This window comes from Dendrobates tinctorius, unplaced genomic scaffold, assembly GCF_039654945.1.
Source record: "Dendrobates tinctorius isolate UK_male_01 unplaced genomic scaffold, ASM3965494v1 ptg000120l, whole genome shotgun sequence".
In the NCBI taxonomy this organism is placed as follows: Eukaryota; Metazoa; Chordata; class Amphibia; order Anura; family Dendrobatidae; genus Dendrobates; species Dendrobates tinctorius.
The window spans coordinates 1273519-1293255 of NW_027361788.1; positions in this window are offsets into that span (position 1 = coordinate 1273519).

Here is a 19737-nt window from a genome sequence, read left to right on the forward strand (position 1 = left end):
GCTGTTATCACGGCCACAGTGAAGCTATCTGTGTGTCGCTCTGTAAGGATAAGTCGAGGACATGTTCCGTTCTTACACACCTGCACCTTCTAGTTTTGTCTAGTTTTCAAACAGTTAAATATATTTGCTGTTTGATCACATTCAAAACTACAGAGAGACAGCGTGTGTCAGTCCGTATACTTAAAAAACATGGAGCTTGACAATTTTACGTACACCGGACAGCCGTGTACGTGCACGCTCCTCTCTCAGTACCGTGTAACGGCTGTTATCACGGCCACAGTGAAGCTATCTGTGTGTCACTCTGTAAGGATAAGTCGAGGACATGTTCCGTTCTTACAGACCTGCACCTTCTAGTTTTGTCTAGTTTTCAAACAGTTAAATATATTTGCTGTTTGATCACATTCAAAACTACAGAGAGACAGCGTGTGTCAGTCCGTATACTTAAAAAACATGGAGCTTGACAATTTTACGTACACCGGACAGCCGTGTACGTGCACGCTCCTCTCTCAGTACCGTGTAACGGCTGTTATCACGGCCACAGTGAACCTATCTGTGTGTCGCTCTGTAAGGATAAGTCGAGGACTTGTTCCGTTCTTACAGACCTACACTCTAGGGAGATTCCTATTCTGCCCAATTATATATACACTATGTAGTTTGTCATACACTAGCCAATTTCTGCCTGTGACATAGCGCTGTGATATTCACTGGGCCTCACACAATCCAAAAGTGTCCAGTGTCCACAAGTGTGTGCTGAAATTCAAAATCTGCGTTATCCTCTAGTCACATTTTTCACACCTGCGACATTAAGCCTGTGACATAGCACTGTGATATTCAGTGGGCCTCACACAATCCAAAAGTGTCCAGTGTCCACAAGTGTGTGCCGAAATTCAAAATCTCTGTTATCCTCTAGTGACATTTTTCACACCTGCGACATCGAGCCTGTGACATAGCGCTGTGATTTTCAGTGGGCCTCACACAATCCAAAAGTGTCCAGTGTCCACAAGTGTGTGCAGAAATTCAAAATCTCCGTTATCCTCTAGTGACATTTTTCACACCTGCGACATCGAGCCTGTGACATAGTGCTGTGATATTCAGTGGGCCTCACACAATCCAAAAGTGTCCAGTGTCCACAAGTGTGTGCAGAAATTCAAAATCTCCGTTATCCTCTAGTGACATTTTTCACACCTGTGACATCGAGCCTGTGACATAGCGCTGTGATATTCACTGGGCCTCACACAATCCAAAAGTGTCCAGTGTCCACAAGTGTGTGCAGAAATTCAAAATCTCCGTTATCCTCTAGTGACATTTTTCACACCTGCGACATCGAGCCTTTGACATAGCGCTGTGAAATTCAGTGGGCTTCACACAATCCAAAAGTGTCCAGTGTCCACAAGTGTGTGCAGAAATTCAAAATCTCCGTTATCCTCTAGTGACATTTTTCACACCTGTGACATCGAGCCTGTGACATAGCGCTGTGATATTCAGTGGGCCTCACACAATCCAAAAGTGTCCAGTGTCCACAAGTGTGTGCAGAAATTCAAAATCTCCAATATCCTCTAGTCACATTTTTCACACCTGCGACATCGAGCCTGTGACATAGCGCTGTGATATTCAGTGGGCCTCACACAATCCAAAAGTGTCCAGTGTCCACAAGTGTGTGCCGAAATTCAAAATCTCTGTTATCCTCTAGTGACATTTTTCACACCTGCGACATCGAGCCTGTGACATAGCGCTGTGATATTCACTGGGCCTCACACAATCCAAAAGTGTCCAGTGTCCACAAGTGTGTGCAGAAATTCAAAATCTCCATTATCCTCTTGTGACATTTTTCACACCTGCGACATCGAGCCTGTGACATAGCGCTGTGATATTCAGTGGGACTCACACAATCCAAAAGTGAGTGTCCACAAGTGTGTGCAGAAATTCAAAATCTCCGTTATCCTCTAGTGACGTTTTTCACACCTGCGACATCGAGCCTGTGACATAGCGCTGTGATATTCAGTGGGCCTCACACAATCCAAAAGTGTCCAGTGTCCACAAGTGTGTGCAGAAATTCAAAATCTCCGTTATCCTCTAGTGACATGTTTCACACCTGCGACATCGAGCCTGTGACATAGCGCTGTGATATTCAGTGGGCCTCACGCAATCCAAAAGTGTCCAGTGTCCACAAGTGTGTGCAGAAATTCAAAATCTCCCCTGTCCTATAGACACCTTGTACCTTGTTTTACATTACTATATAGTTTGTTGGATTTTGTCTACATTTCTACCAAAAATGAGGAAGGCTGGTGGAAGAGGCCATGGAATTGGGCGGGGGTTGGCAGCTGGTAATGATGGTGATGGTGGTGGATCTGATGGTAGTGGCAAAAGCAAAATAGGACTGAATGCAGGAGGTGTTGAGCCTGCATCATCGTCTGGCTCCACAAGGCCTCGAAGACTCCCTTTTCTGGGAGTAGTAAACCGTTTTTAAAGCCGGAGCTTCAAGAACAAGTTTTGGCTTACATTGCTGACTCAGCCTCCAGCTCTATCGCCTCTTCTTCTGAAGTTGTAAAAAATAAAAGCATATAAAAGTCATCATTGGAGGCTCATGTTCATGAACCACACCTTTCCTTGTGTCCTTCACCCCAATCAAGATTGAAGGATGACGCAGGCCATACTACTGATTACTCCATGGAGCTGTTTTCACATACCATGCCTGGATTATCAAGTGAAATGGTGAATTACCCAGGTCAAGATGAATCTGACATGGAGTGCACTGATGCACAGCCACTGATAGATGATTCTGCTGGTACATTCACTCAGAGCACTACATTGTCCTCCCAGTGTACAGAGCCAGATTCTGACCCTGATGAGACTCAGGTGCCCCTTCCCGCACACTATACCACCATACACGGTGACACAGAGGAAGGTGCACATGACATTGAAGAGGAGGTGATGGATGACCCAGTTGTTGACCCAGATTGGCATCCATTGGGGGAAGAGGGTGCTGCTTCCAATAGCTCAGATGAGGAGGAGGAGCATCCATAGCAGACATCGACATCGCAACAGCTGTTATCTGGCAGGCCCGGAGCACTCCAAAGACAGGTTCCAAAAATCAAAAGAGTTGCTGGACAGCTTGTCCAGAGGGTCAAAATATCACAGCGTGCTAGGCCGCAAAATGTCTGCCAAAGTAGGAAGAGTGCAGTGTGGCACTTTTTTGAACAAAATCCTCATGATCAGGCCAAGGTTATCTGTAAGAAGTGTGCAAAGACCTTTAGCCGAGGGAAAAATCTGAAAAATTTGAATACCAGTTGCATGCTTAGACATTTAACCAGCATGCACTTGCAAGCGTGGACACAACACCAAACCTCAAGTACCACATGTGCAACTGATCACAAAGAAGGTAGTCAGCAACGCTACATTGTTTCCCCCACTGTAAGCCCACCGGTTAGCACAGCAGCAAATGTTGAGGTGTCGTTGCAAGGCCACAGCAGTCAGGGAATCCCACTGTTATATCAACGAAAGACTGAATCTAGGCCATCAGAAAGAACACCAACTCCATCACCATCATCAACCCTCTCTCAGTCTGCCCTGTCCACCGCTACTTCCACCATATGCAGCTCTCAAGTCCAGCTCACCCTCCCAGACACTATGAGTAGGTCAAGAAAGTACTCAGTCTCTCATCCGCGTACAAAGGGTTTGAACGCCCACATTGCCAAACTAATCTCGTTAGAGATGATGCCCTATCGGTTGGTTGAAAGCGCAGCTTTCCGCGAACTCATGGCCTATGCAGTACCACGCTATGACCTACCCAGTTGCCACTTCTTCTCTCGCAAAGCCATCCCAGCCCTCCACCATCATGTAAAAGACCACATTGTCCATGCACTCAAGCAGTCAGTGAGTGGAAAGGTGCACCTCACAACTGATGCATGGTCCAGTCGGCATGGCCAGGGCCGTTACGTGTCCATCACTGCGCACTGGGTTAATGTGGTGGATGCGGTGGTGGGACAGTGCTGCCTAGCCCACGGTATAGGAAACAGTTGGCTGTAGGCGTTCGACCCTCCTCCTCCTCCTCCAGAAGCGAAAGCTCATCCACAGAGCGCAGTCGTACGAGCACTCCATCTGCAGCTGCCACTGTTGCACACGAGGTGTCCCCCTATCGAGCAGCTAGTGGAAAGTGTCAGCAGGCTGTGTTGCAGATGATGTGTTTGGGCGACAGACACACCGCCGAGGTGCTGGCCGAGTACTTTCAGCGACAAACTGAGTCATGGCTGGGCAGAGTACATCTTGAGGCAGGCAAGGTAGTTAGTGATAGCGGCCGTAATTTTGTGGCAGCCATAGCCCTTTCAAAACTCAGCCACATACCTTGCTTGGCTCACACCTTGAACCTGGTGGTGCAGTGCTTCCTCAATAATTATCCGGAGTTAACAGCCCTGCTCCAGAAGGTGCGAAGACTGTGCGCGCACATCCGCCGGTCGCCTGTACACTCCACTCATATGCAGAAGCTGCAGCAATTGCTCCACCTTCCCAACCACCGCCTCATTATCGACATTGCAACAAGGTGGAACTCCACCCTGCACATGGTTGAGCGGCTGTGCGAGCAGAGGCAGGCCATAATGCATTTGTGGGAGGATACACGGCCAGGCACTTTGAGAGCAGACATGGAGTTGACAGGTGTGCAGTGGTCGAAGCTGAAAGACCTCTGTAAAGTCCTTCAGTGTTTTGAGGAATGCACACGGCTGGTAAGCGCAGACGACGCCATCCTATGCATGAGCATCCCACTTATGCGTCTGCTCATGCAAACTTTGACGCACCTTAAGGAGCAGGCGTCTGCAGCCAATGTTGACGAGGAGGAAGAGGTGGAGGGAATCCTTGATGACATTCAGCCATTGTCTGCTCAGGGACCTCTCCTGGACGAGGTGGAGGAAGAAGAGGAGGAGGAGGATGATGATGGGTATGATTACTTAGGGGAGGAGGATGCATCTCGTGGGGCAAGTGAAAATGTTGGCGTGGCAAGGTCTGGTACAGGGTTTGTGCGTGACTGGTGGGATGTGGATTTGCCAGAAAGTGCTCCTCCACCCAGCACTCGCAGTGCATCATTGACACTGGGAACATTGGCCCACATGTCAGATTATGCCTTGCAGATCCTAAAAAGGGACCCACGCATTGCCAAAATGATGAACGATGATGACTGCTGGTTGGCCAGCATCCTGGATCCACGCTATGAAGGCAAATTACAAAACATCATGCCACAGGAGAACCTTGACCTAATATTGGCTACTAAACAAGCAACTCTGGTTAACCGGTTGGTTGAGGCATTCCCAGCACACAGCAGCGGTGATGGTTCTCACACGAGCCGTACGGGCCGGGGGAAGCTTGGCAGAGGTGTTCGTGGTGTACACAGCAGAAGTGGCGTTGGAGACAGGGGTTTCATGACAATGTTGTGGACTGATTTTTCACGGACCGCTCACACAACTGGTAATACTGCATCGAAGGAAAGTGACAGGAGACAGCAGTTATCAACTATGGTTAACAACTACTTTTCCTCCCATATTGATGTTCTCCCGCACAGGTCATTCCCCTTTGACTATTGGGCCGTTAAACTGGACACCTGGCCTGAATTGGCACAATATGCCTTACAGGAGCTCGCTTGCCCAGCTGCAAGTGTGCTATCGGAAAGAGTCTTCAGTGCAGCTGGATCAATCCTGACAGAAAAAAGGACCCGTCTGTCAACCCAAAATTTGGATGATCTAACCTTCATTAAAATGAACCATGCATGGGTTTCCAAGGATTTTGTCCCACCTTCCCTTGATGACACATAGGTTGCCAGAAAAAAGGCTTGCTTTGGTCCTCCTCCTATTCCGCGAACTTGACCTATTTCGCCTTTTGCAGCAGCTGAATGACCCACATCTACATATGCCACTTTGTAAACCTCCCTAAGTGGGCGGCCCCCCCCATAGCCGAGGTCACCACCTAGAGCACAAAACCGTGCGAGTGCCGTTGCCCTGGACAGGTGGGTAGGCCGACTCTTGGGCGCGGGCACTGGCATAGGGTCCCTCATAGTGCAATCAAGTGTTTCTGACAGTGGTGGTGCACACCCGCCGTCAGACACACCGCCGTACTATGAGGGGCCCAGTGCCAGTACCGACGCCCACGACTGTGCCCCCCTTGCTTGGGCAGGGCCCCAGCATTTGCAATGTTTACCTCTCCCTGCTCCTCCGCTGTGTAGTCTGGCCTGTCAAATCCTTCACTGGGACTGCCACTACAAATTGATTGAACTGAAAGATGATGGTTAAGATGTAGCTATGCCCTGTCCTGCTGGCCGGGCTCTAGCTCCAGATGATCAGTGGCTTCCATTTCTTATGGACGTCGACTCACAATTACATGCAGTGGTGGTTTATCATCAGCTTTCACAGTTTTCCTACTCACAAACGTGTGACTTTCCGGCGCACATTTCAAAATGTGCCCTCTCATGCCAATCAAATAGAATCGCCTACGGCCTGTGGCTTCTGTCTTTTGCACTCCAAAGTTACGTGACAGATCATGATAGCCAGTGAGCACCATGTTTATATCGCTCCCTGTGATAAAAATTGGATTGAGATGAGTAACAGTGATGGAATCAACGAAAGTGCGATACAGCAAGACTTTATTCACAAAAAAATGTTTTCACTGTCTCAACACACAAATTAATTGAGGGTCAGCATCGCCTATGAGAATTGTGACGGAAGTTTTTCCCGTGAATAATAATTCCTAGATTTCTGCAATCAATAGCCTTTATGTCACTAATTGTATGCATCTCATTTCCTATTGCGTAGAGGCTGGACTGTATTACTGAGACAGAAATATATATGTAGATTTAAAAATAACACCAAAAGTATATAGTTGTGTACGCCTCAAATGCATTTCCTTTTTTCCACTTTTTAGATTGCTGTGTCATCCATACTGAGAACACGGAGACTTTACATGTTTAAACTATGCTATATATACCTGCTATCCAGTGATAAAGTACCCTTTCTCAACTTTGTACAATCTGGTCAAATCCATACTGGGCCTGAGAACATCTGAGTCTGCCTCCTGATCTATAGACATATATTTTTAATGTGTAAACTAGGCTACATATATACGTGTTATCCGGTGAAACTGTACCCTTTATCAACTTTCTACAATGTTGTTGAATCCATACTGGGCCTGAGAACGGCTGCCGAGCTGTTAAGCAAGCTACAGCACCTGTGGTTTGGACACGTAATTTTTTCAGGAATGACGGTTAGGCCTAACTCCGGAATTGCGGTTGACCTGAACTTACTGGGAAATCATCGTTCGCGGGGATTAATCTGAATCCCAGATTCCCATCACTAACGGAGTTCAGCAGGTTATCTGCACCTGTAAGCGACAAAAGCTGGTCCTTTCAGTGTAGTGTGCATGCAGCCCCGGACATGTACTGGAATGCTAGACCTGTTATTGCTCGATCTCACGTGCCACAGCCTCGCGTATCCCTCTAGTAAGCTTGACGCGTACCGCGGGGCCATGCCGGAGTCTCGGTCGTTAACGGAATAAAGGTGAGAAATTGCTAGCACAACTACAAACGGACATACCACACCACACACAGAATCGACAAAGCTTGCAATCTGTCCATCTTTTCTGTAGCTTGTATGGTAGTGGTTTCCCGGGTGCAGTCCAATTAAGCCACAGGCTCCACTCCTGGTGATGCCCTTTTGGACATTCCTTTAAGGTTCAGCTTTGCAATCATACTACCCCCGGAAACCAAAAACGTTGCCTTCAGGGACGCTGTTCGGAGGTTCATGGGAATAACGCCGCCCGATCAGCAGTCGGCATATGGGTTGCCCTCCCAGGGCTGTGGGGTACTCAGTACCGGGCCGGTGTCAGTGGGATGTGTCACAGCAGCGGTGACCCGGACGGTGGCCCTGGGCGCCCATGTAAATGGCGTGGTATAATGGTAAAGAGTTTATATAGATAGTTTGACGCCACCTGTGGTGTTCGGCAACATAGATGTTAGGCCAACGCTGCATGCAGATCCTCTGGGACTGATGGTGTTGTGCAGCAAAGATGGAGAAGCTCCCCACAGGTGGAGCTGGAGTCCCAGGGAAGTGTAGATGTAGTGAAGGGGGAAAGGCACAGGCGTGTAGGTACTGGTACCCAGATGTAGCGGTGCTGGAATGACCGTAGGACAGCAGAGTGTGCAGTTCCAAAGCTTTACTCACAGTCTGCAGGTTACACAGATGCCTGCCTCCGTGCTGTGTCCTCCGGGTCAGGACCTCTGCCAACCTCCGGGACCAGAATGGAAAGCTCCCTTCCAACACTCCGCCAACATGTACCTTCCTGAACGTCTCCTTTCTAGCGCTTGTGAGGGAAGCACTCACAGGACCGTGGTTCACTGAAACGCCTCCTGTCTAATAGATGTTCCTCAGACTTTACTTGTATGGCAGACAGCTGTAGCCTTTTCCTTCTGCCTCGCACACGTCGATGCTGGGGCCTCCGAGCCTTAGTTGGGTACAGAGCATTTATAGCTGCTACTTCCCCCGGTTTCTGCTGCAGGAACGTCAGTGTCCCTACAAACTCGGAGACCGGAATCCGGACCATGCGCTCCAGCTAGGAGTGAGCCTTTACTCTGCTCATCCTCCAGCTCCCCTTCTCACGTCCACACACTTCCCCTTCCCTGAACAGAGTGCCCTAACTTACCTCCTCCCGACCACAGAGAGCAGCTCCTCAGCAGTCAGGTTCAGAGGTCTCCCTGCTGGCCTGGAGTGGGAAATGTGTTGTGTGTTGGTTTCACTGCTAGAGAGATCCTTCATTGCTCCCAAGCTTGACAACACACTCCCTAGGAGGAAGGCAATGCCACAGTGGCGACCGTACTCTTGGGGACGCCACAAGTGCACTGAGGCCCAGACACTGCTGGATGATGCTGCTGGTACATTGACCCAGACCACTACATTCCCCTCGCACTCTACACAGCCAGAATCTGACCCAGAGGAAACTCAGGTTCCCCTTCCCGCATACTATACCACCTTACACGGTGACAAAGAGGAAGGTGCAGATGAAAGTGCTGGTTCCTTGAGCAGGTGGGGGGGCATACTCATGGGCGATGGCACTGGCACAGGGCACCGCATAGTACGCAAAAGTGTCTCTGCTGGTGGGAGGGCCTAAACAGCCAAGTGCAGTGAGATGGAAGATGGGGATGACAAGGAGTTCAGAGTAGTGCAGGGATTCCCTAGCAAGGAGACTTATGTAATTGTTTTCAATATTGGGACAGCAATTTTTGGGGAGCACTATACTCTGGTGAATGATATATGAGGCCCACCATACACTGGAGCATTCCAAAGGTGGACATCAGACACTGGAGCAGCATTTACAGGGCCCATTATACACTAGAGCAGTAGAAATGGGGCCCATTATATATGGAGCATTATTTGGGCCCATAAGACAGTGGAGCTTCATCCATTGGGACCAACATATACTGTAGCATTATGTGGAGCTCATCATATACAGTTTGAAACATTATATGGGAATAATGATTCCGTATGGAGAAATATATGGGCCTCATTACTCTGTATAGCGCACTAAGCGCTGGCCATAATACTGTATGCAGTTATATACTGTCCGTTTTTGGAGGTATTGGAGAATTTAAAATGGATATCAGTCATGAGATGTAAGAAGTGAAGTATTTTTCATTGTACTATACTGCTATTTCTCTGCCGTATCGGAGCATCATGAGTTGTGGTATGTGTTAAAGGGGCGCTCTTTGGCCCTGGGCCCACGAAAACCTGGAGCCAGCCCCCCCCACAACTGTAGCCAAATAACCCCCATTTTTCAGTGCGTAACTAGTATTATGAAGTAAATTAAGGTTGACAAGCTTCAGTAACAAGAATTTATGCTTTTGGCATTCAAATGGGCACTGTTGGTGTGTTTCCTGTCCTCCTCTCACTGCCGACTTTAATTCTCCATTGACTTACATTGGGTTTCGTGTTTCGGGACGGAAAAGTCTGGTTTCATGAAACGAAACTCGACCCTAAAAAACCAAAAGTTGCTCAACACTAGTGCATATTATTATGTCTATGCTTTGAGTAGTTCCGGGTAATTTTTGTTTGTTTACCAACACCAACAACTGGATCTATTATTACTATAACTATTGTGTTTTTATGTGATAATTAATAAAAGGAATATTTTTAATAATTATCTTTTGTGTTATGGATCATGTAGGGCTGGATGCTCTTTAAATGTGTAAATTTCAATCTCCTATATTGTGTCTGTCTCAGCTGTGGACTGTGCATTCCCCATGGGGTGTCCAGTTCACAGCTGCGGGGGAGTCAGGTGCCATTTTATTGTAGTCCAGAACTGTGCTCTTGGCTACAATTTACACCCCCATATCAACAGCTCACAGTGACACAGCTGTTGGTGACAGGAGGTCTGCACAGCAGTTGTGAGATGTGGTGAGCACAGATCAGGAGCCTGACGCTGTAGTAATATCAGGCTATTGAGCAGCTCGGTAGCCTGGGATTAGTCGTACAGTGTCAGGCTGCCGACCTGTACTCACTCCAGTATTCAGAGTTCATCATCACACTGCTGTGCTCTGAACACTGACTCATCTCTGCTCAGTCAGTGTAAAGCCTCATTCAGATGTCCCCACATTATACTGTACATTTGAGTGAGGCTTTACACTGAGCACAGCCATGTATCTAGTCCCATCATGTGTGACGGTCTGCTGAGCCTTGTATCTCATGCGGCCACTGAATGAAACGGTGAGCAGCGCACCTTCAACTAACAGAATATGTGCTAACGACAGACCTCTGTGTCACTTTCCACTTGTCAATACCACTTTGCCGCCACTAACAAAATGGCTCCTACACTTCATCCTGCCTTATCCTTTGGCAAACATCTAGAAGGCGAGGAGTGACGTCTCACACATGGAGCAGATCCCACCAATGTGTACTGCAGTTGCACTATCTCACATTAGACTAAATTTTTACGGCAAATATCAGCCGTTGCCCCCCACTACCTCCAGTTTTTCAAGTTGAAAATATGGGCAAAAATTGCTATTTTATACCATTAAAAAATATACGTTTTTGCATTTTTTTTTCCAATTGTTGAGAAAAAAAATGGACACATTCCCATTAAATCTGCCAGATCCATTTATCATCTACTGTAGATTATAAAGGGAATGGTACTGATGAAATGTAGCCATTAAAATGAACTGTTGTGCTCTGACTGGAACTAATTGTTCTTTGTTCTGGCTCTGACAGCCGTGAATCCTAAAATGCCTGTATGTCCACTCTGATTGTCTCTTGGGATCAGGAAAAAACTTTATTTTTTTTAATAAAGCCAATCGGTTCATGATTTGCACTCCTTTAAGTCAATAAGGTAAAGCAAAGTTCTATGATCAACCTCCGACCCTTCCTTCTGATGTTTGCTCCTTCTGACATGAATATATTCTCAAGGTCCATACAAGAACATGGCATAACTATTATTGGTATAGTGGTTTGTCTTAAGCGTTCTGGGTTGAAAAATAACCTGAATAAATGTTCGGCACTCCTCACTAAGGAATTTGGCAGGAGATAGCAGTAATTACATATACTACTACTACTACTACTTTTTGAAGCTATCTACAAGGATGCGGAGGGCACCATCAGATAATAAGACTAATTAGAGGGGTTCCAACCACAGTATGTCCAAATTACATGTAAATCACAAAAAAAGAACCAAGAAGACATACACCAAATGCAGGGATCACCATAGAAAAATTGTCAATTTTATTACATGGGATACACAAACCACCAAAAAAATGATTAAAAACGTTTAAAATAGACAGCGGTTATTAAACATAAGCTATAATCATGGGAGCAATAACAAGCTCTATATAACATCACACAATTGTATACGTATAATGTGTGTAGCTAGTCCACATAATCAATATAATGTGCAAAATACACTAAGCCATATGCAAAAAAAATTTCAGATGTATATTGTTGCTAAATGCATTAATTTAAGTACATCAAAAACCATGTCCTGAGTGCAAATGTTGGGAAGTATATATGGAGGGAGGTTTACTATTGATTTATTTTATAAGTGTTTTGGCGCTCTTTAACCCTTCAGTTCTTTTTCATCTACTGAATACGGGTTAATATAGTGGTCCATATCACAGTTTATTATACTGGACTAATATTTGATGCCACAATACCTTGCCTTGATGTGTGTACTTCTTACATCTCCTCTCCCTCCATATATACTTCTCAACAGGCTATCTGACTATGGAGCTAGCTTGGTATGTATCTCGACCCATGCGCCAGACCACAGACTATTTAAAAGTTATCCATTTGGACTACAAGCAGTAAGCTGGATCTATTTTTTTTCTTTCTTCTTGATGGCTATAACTTAATTACTTAATCTAAGTTCACATTGTGTCTTTGTCTACGGTCGGGGGCTTGCAGCTGAAGCCCTAGAAAAACGTTTTCTGATGTTTGTGTTAATGAAGCCATTGATTATAATGATGTAGATGGAGTCACTGTGTGCTCTGTAGGACATAATTTTTGGCCTTGTATGCCTTTTTGAGGCAGACACCAAGATGGCGTCTTGGTGCCTGCCTCAAATAGGTATATAATGATGCCAACATAGAACACTGACTCTGCCTGCATCATTATAGTCAATGTTCCTGTTGGTGCGAACATCTGAATCCCATTCTCCGAGGCTTCAGACACAAATACCGACAGAGCCACTGATCATAGTCCAACGTGAATATAGTCCAAGTAGGACTGTCCTAGGATGCCCAAGTCCTACTGGTTATGCATGTCTCTAGAAGCTTTTATAAGGGAATAATTGTCACGGCTAGATGATGACCAGGTCACATCATCTCCCACATCGGCAAGTATGAAGTGAGTAAAGGGAACCTGTCACCTCGTTTTTCAGCTATAAGCCACGGCCACTGCCTTTCTACAGCTTTCTAGAATGCTGTTGATAAGCCCCGAAAGGCAGTGGCCGCAGCTTATAGCTGAAAAACGAGGTGACAGGTTCCCTTTAACAATGTAAGCCTATGAAGCATCAGAACAAGGCTCCATAGGCTCCCATTATAGAAGAGACTTCTCGCTCACACCGAGAGTATACAGTGAGCTAAAGAGCGATGACAGGCGATTCCAACAGCTAAATAGGAAAGGGTTATTTACAGTTAGAGCAGTGACACTGTGGAATGCCGACCACAAGAATAGCAGACACTACAACAGCTTTTAAAAAGGGCTTGATGATTTCCTCAATACACATAACATTGTGGGTTATATTTAATTTAGTGACAAAATGGACAATTGGTGGAGAAAGGTTAAACTTGATGGACCTAGGTCTTTTTTCAACCTATGTATGTAACTATGTTGTTATGACATCACACAAAAGTGGAGCCGGACAGAGCTTGATCTCAGAGAAGACGGCAGTAGGGAAGTATATTACCTCACCACACTACAACACATACACGTTTAGTGAAAAAACAAAACTTCATGAGGGTGCTTCAAACATGTACGACGTACAGTATTGGTATGCCATATATTTCAGAAATATTCTATTACAAAGGAACATTAATTCAGAATTTTTATTTTATTTTTTTAAATTTGGAATTCCCAATCAGTATGTCTTTGGTGTGTGGGAGGAAACCGGAGTACCCGGAGGAAACCCACGCAAACACGGGGAGAACATACAAACTCCATGCAGATGTTTTCCTTAGTGACATTTAAACCCAGGATCCCAGTGCTGCAAAGCAACAGTGCTAACCACTGAGCCACCGTGCTGCCCAAGTACAGCTTTGATGATGGACTTGCTGTACTAGATGTATATTGTGCCCTATGGACAGATTGGACAAATGCATCTTCTGATGCTGCGAGCGGCCCTGGATAATCCTCGCCGGCAGGATGATATAATCCGGCGGAAGATGGAACCTAGGAGAAGAGATATAAAACTAATGTAAGTAATGGAACTCCATATTAGAGGATACTGCTTTGGTGTCATTGTGGCAGGACGGTAGAGAAATCTTATCCGTGCAGAGCAACAGGATCATTGCAAGTCATCATACATGTGACAATCCCACCACTGACAGATAACATCTTCTCCACATGAATTATTCCCACTGGCCAACATCAAACAATATAGACTTTATTATCACACTTACGTCTTCTAGGTTTTCGCTCTTCTACTATTTGGGCATTTTGCTCTTCTACCAGTATTTTTGCAGAGTTATTTTTCTTCTCAACTAGAAATTCATATAAAAAGTAAAAAAAAAACAAGTCAGTGATCATTTTCAATCATCATCCATGTAGCAATCGTGTAACTGGGAGTTAACATCTCCTCCTCGTGAATAATTCTCAATCGCCAACATCAGACCACATAGACCTTATTGTCACACTTACCTCTGCTAGACTCTATCTCTACTACTATTTCTGGGTCTTGATCGTCTCCCAGTTTTATTGCAGATGTATTTGTCTCAACTGGAAATTCATGTAAAAAAGTAAGAAATACAAGTCAATGATCATTGTCAGTCATAGATGTGAAAATCCCACCATTGACATATAATATATCGTCCTCGTGAATTATTCTGTCGCCGACATCAGACAACATAGACCTTATTGTCACACTTACCTCTGCTAGACTCTGTCTCTACTACTATTTCTGGGTCTTGATCGTCTCCCAGTTTTAATGCAGATGTATTTGTCTCAACTGGAAAATCATGTAAAAAAGTAAGAAATACAAGTCAATGATCATTGTCACTCATAGATGTGAAAATCCCACCATTGACATATAATATATCGTCCTCGTGAATTATTCTGTCGCCGACGTCAGACAACATAGACCTTATTGTCACACTTACCTCTGCTAGACTCTGTCTCTACTACTATTTCTGGGTCATGATCTTCTCCCAGTTTTAATGCAGATGTATTTGTCTCAACTGGAAATTCATGTAAAAAAGTAAGAAATACAAGTCAATGATCATTGTCAGTCATAGATGTGAAAATCCCACCATTGACATATAATATATCGTCCTCGTGAATTATTCTGTCACCGACATCAGACAACATAGACCTTATTGTCACACTTACCTCTGCTAGACTCTGTCTCTACTACTATTTCTGGGTCTTGATCGTCTCCCAGTTTTAATGCAGATGTATTTGTCTCAACTGGAAAATCGTGTAAAAAAGTAAGAAATACAAGTCAATGATCATTGTCAGTCATAGATGTGAAAATCCCACCATTGACATATAATATATCGTCCTCGTGAATTATTCTGTCGCCGACATCAGACAACATAGACCTTATTGTCACACTTACCTCTGCTAGACTCTGTCTCTACTACTATTTCTGGGTCATGATCTTCTCCCAGTTTTAATGCAGATGTATTTGTCTCAACTGGAAATTCATGTAAAAAAGTAAGAAATACAAGTCAATGATCATTGTCAGTCATAGATGTGAAAATCACACCATTGACTTATAGTGATAAGCGAGTGTGCTCGTTACTGGAGTTTTCCACGCATGCTCGGGTGTTCTCCATGTATTTTGAGCGTACTCGTGAATTAAGTTTTAGTCCTTGCAGCTGCATGATTTGCGGCTGCTGGAACGCCTGAATACATGTGGGGATTTTTGCTAAAGAACGGGCAATCCCCCATGTATTCAGGCTGTCAGCCGCAAATCATGCAGCTGCAGGGACTGACTGTTTGATGTCGGCAACTGAGAATAATTCACAAGGAGGATATATTATATGTAGTGATGAGCGATTGTGCTCGTTAATTGAGTTTTCTAAGCATGCTCAGGTGTTCTCTGGGTGTTTGCCGAGTATTTTGGGCGTGCTCGGAAATTAAATTTTAGTCCCCGCAGCTGCATGGTTTGCAGCTGCTAGACAGCCTGAATACATGCGGGGATGATTGCACGTTTTTTCAAAAATCCTCACATGAATTCAGGTTGTTAAGCAGTCTCAAATCATGCAGCTGCGGGAATTAAAACTTGATTTCCGAACAGGCCCAAACTACTCAGAGAACACCAGAGCATGTTCGGAAAACTCGAGTAAAGAGCACACTCGCTTATCACTACATATAACATCTCCTCCTCGTGAATTATTCTCAGTTGCCGACATCAGACAACATAGACCTTATTGTCACACTTACCTCTGCTAGGTTCTGTCTCTGCTACCATTCCTGAGTCTTGATCTTCTCCCAGTTTTAATGCAGATGTATTTTTTGTATCAACTGGAAATTCATATAAAAAAAGTAAGAAAAACAAGTCAATGATCATTGTCAGTCATAGATGTGAAAATCCCACCATTGACATATAGTGATGAGGGAGTGTGTTCGTTTCTCGGGTGTTCTCCTAGACTTTTGAGCGTGCTCGTGAATTAAGGTTTAGTCCCCACAGCTGCATGATTTGCAGCTGCTAGACAGTCTGAATACATGTGGGAAGGATTGCCTGTTTCTTCGGAAATCCTCACATGAATTCAGGCGGTCTAGCAGTCTCTAATCATGCAGCTGCGGGGACTAAAACTTGATTTCCGAGCACGCCCAAACTACTCAGAGAACACCCGAGCATGTAAAGAGTAAAGAGCACACTCGCTTATAACTGCATATAATATATCCTCCTTGTGAATTATTCTCAGTCGCCGACATCAGACAACATAGACCTTATCGTCACACTTACCTCTGCTAGATTCTGTCTCTGCTACAATTTCAGGGTCATGCTCTTCTCCCAGTTTTAATGCAGATGTATTTTTCATCTCAACTGGAAATTCATATAAAAAAAGAAAAACAAGTCAATGATCATTGTCAGTCATAGATGAGACAATCCACCACTGACATATAACATCTCCTCCTCATGAATTATTCTCAGTCGCTGACATCACACAACATAGACCTTATTGTCACACTTACCTCTGCTAGGTTCTGTCTCTGCTACTATTTCTGGGTTTTTCTCTTCTCCCAGGTTTAATGCAGATTTATTTTTGTTCTCAACTGGAAAATCATATAAAAAAGTAAGAAAAACATGTCAATGATAAACTCCTATAAGATTAGATTAATATCAAGTCAAAAGATTAGAGTCATATCTTTATGGTTGCTGATGCCGGATTGCTATGAGCGCAACCCTGTGGTCGGCGTTCATAGCACACCTGTAATTCTGCTACATAGAGATGATCTATGCATCTCCTCTATGTAGCAGAGGCAATCGAGTTATGGCAGTTTCTAGCCTCCTATGGAGGCCATTGAAGCATGCCAAAATTAAAAAAATGTTTTTAAAAATATAAAAAAATTAAAAAAAACAAGATTTTAAATCACCCCTCTTTTGCCCTATCCAAAATTAAACAATACACATATTTGGTATTACCATGTTCAGAATCTATCTATGTCCGATCTATCAATAAAAAAAGGATTAACCCTATCGCAAAATGGCTGAGCGAGAAAACAAATCGAAAAGCCAGAATTGCGTTTTTTTGGTCGCCACGACATTGCATTAAAATGCAATAATGGACAATCAAAAGAATGCATCTGCACAAAAGTGTTATCATTAAAAAAGTCAGCTCGGCTCACAAAAAATAAGCCCTCAACCAACCAGAGATCACGAAAAATGGAGACGCTACTGGTCTCAGAAAAGGGCGCAATTTTTTTTTTTTGGAAAGTTTGGAATTTTTCTTCACCACTTAGATAAAAAAGAACCTAGACATGCTTGGTGTCTACGAACTCGTAATGACTTGCAAAATCAAAATCGCAGGTCAGTTTTAGGATTTAGTGAACCTAGCAATAAAGCCAATCGAAAATTAAGTACGGGATTGCACTTTTTTTGCAATTTTACTGCACTTGGAATTTTTTTCCCGTTTTCTGTTACAAGACTTGGCAAAACCAATGGTATTGTTCAAAATTACAACTCGTCCCACAAAAAATAAGCCCTCACACGGCCATATTGACCTTAAAATAAAAAAGTTATGGCTCTGGAAATAAGGGGAGCGAAAAATAAAATCACAAAACCGAAAAAAGCTTTGGGAGTTAAAGGGTTAAAACATCTGTGGCACATTAAGGGTAGTTATAGGGTTAGTTTGGGGCCTGACTGAGCCAAGGGCAGAGTATTCGTGATCAGTATCAGGCACCAGACTGTATGGCCCCTTATACCTTTTAATGCGCAGCCCATAAGAGTGAGAATTTTATACATTAACGTGTTGGATTGTTGTTTATTTTAAAGGCACAGAAAAGCAGTGATTTTCTGAGTCCTCATGTAACATTTACATTAACACCTTTTGATCAGTGACGACAACAAGATCTCCTATAGACCTGCACTTACCTGACAATATGGGAGAGGGTGACTTGTTGTTTTCAGTAGTGAAACACTGATTATCACCATCATTTCTAGTAGGAGAATCTTTCTGCCTGTTTAGTAGAAGAAAAATAAATAAATTACAAGTGAAAGCAATGAAAAATAAAAAGACTCCTTTTTTATGGGCAATTAGGACACTTGGACAAAATGAAGGGTATACCTTGCACAGAACTGCCTTCTGTCAGCAAGAATGAAGAATAACTAGTAATAAAGGGCTTTAATGAAATAGAAATGAAAGGCTGGTCACAATGATCAACTCACCAGTGTTATGACAAGCCAGACCCCACAGTGATCATCAATCATGGAATGGTGGATTCTAGATTTAGTACTGTGTCATATGCGACTTGTATTTGGTATTCTGAAGATTTGTCAGTACTATACCCCATAATAATAATCTACTCACACGTCTGAGTGTTTTGTGCTGGTCTGTAGAGAACAATCTGGAGATGGCTCATGATCTTCATTGCTCATCATCCTGGAATTGGTTGCATATAGCTAAAATACACAGAGTAAAATTAAATATATATATATAGAGAGAGAGTTTTTATATTATTTTAGTTATAGTTTTGTGGATTTACTGATCACATACTTACCTTAGAAAGTCTTTGAGAAGATGACGCATAGTTTAGGCTTTCTGGCCAATCACTGACTTCACTTGTGTCACTCTCATCTGAATCTATATGTTTGAGTCTCTCAATACAAGCTACAAAATACAAGTATTATCAGAGATTATTAATATAATCACAGACCATCACCATGTTATTACAAATAATGATGGGAACATATTGTCACATAAAATAAAAGACAAGACAAACGGCAGCTTTAACCAGATGACGTCTCATTCTACTTACTGGGAAAGTAGTGGGTGTCCTCCTCTGACCTAAGAATTGGCCTAAACTCTGGCTCCTGATTTTCAAGATTCTCAAAATCTAACTCACTCAGGAATGGATGACTCTTGATTTTATTTGCTCCTCCTGGAAACGGAAGACAAGAAAAAAGTGATCCAGACAATATTAGGAAGACTGTACATTTTATGGTAATCTAAACTGAAGACATAGCAGAGCCAAAATATACTGTAAGTCAAGGCATGAAGAATGGGAAATAGACAAGGAGGTAACACAGAGACCTCAGTGCTAATCCTCATGGAAATTATCTATTTGTCAGGGCACAGTGGAGTTATAAGTCATTATTAATACTACTATATACATTACCTGTCCCGAGTCTAAGGTTGGGACTTTTTCTGAGCAGCTGAGTAATGAAGTTTTCAGCATCGGGATGAACAGCATGATTTTGAAATTTCAAAATGATGGATTCTGTTATATAAAAAGTAAATGTTACAGAAAAGAAAGTCTCTATATTTACTATAATTTAAAAAACTATCAAAAACAACAAGTAACTAAACCAAAGTATGAACCTAACAACTCAACCAAATTA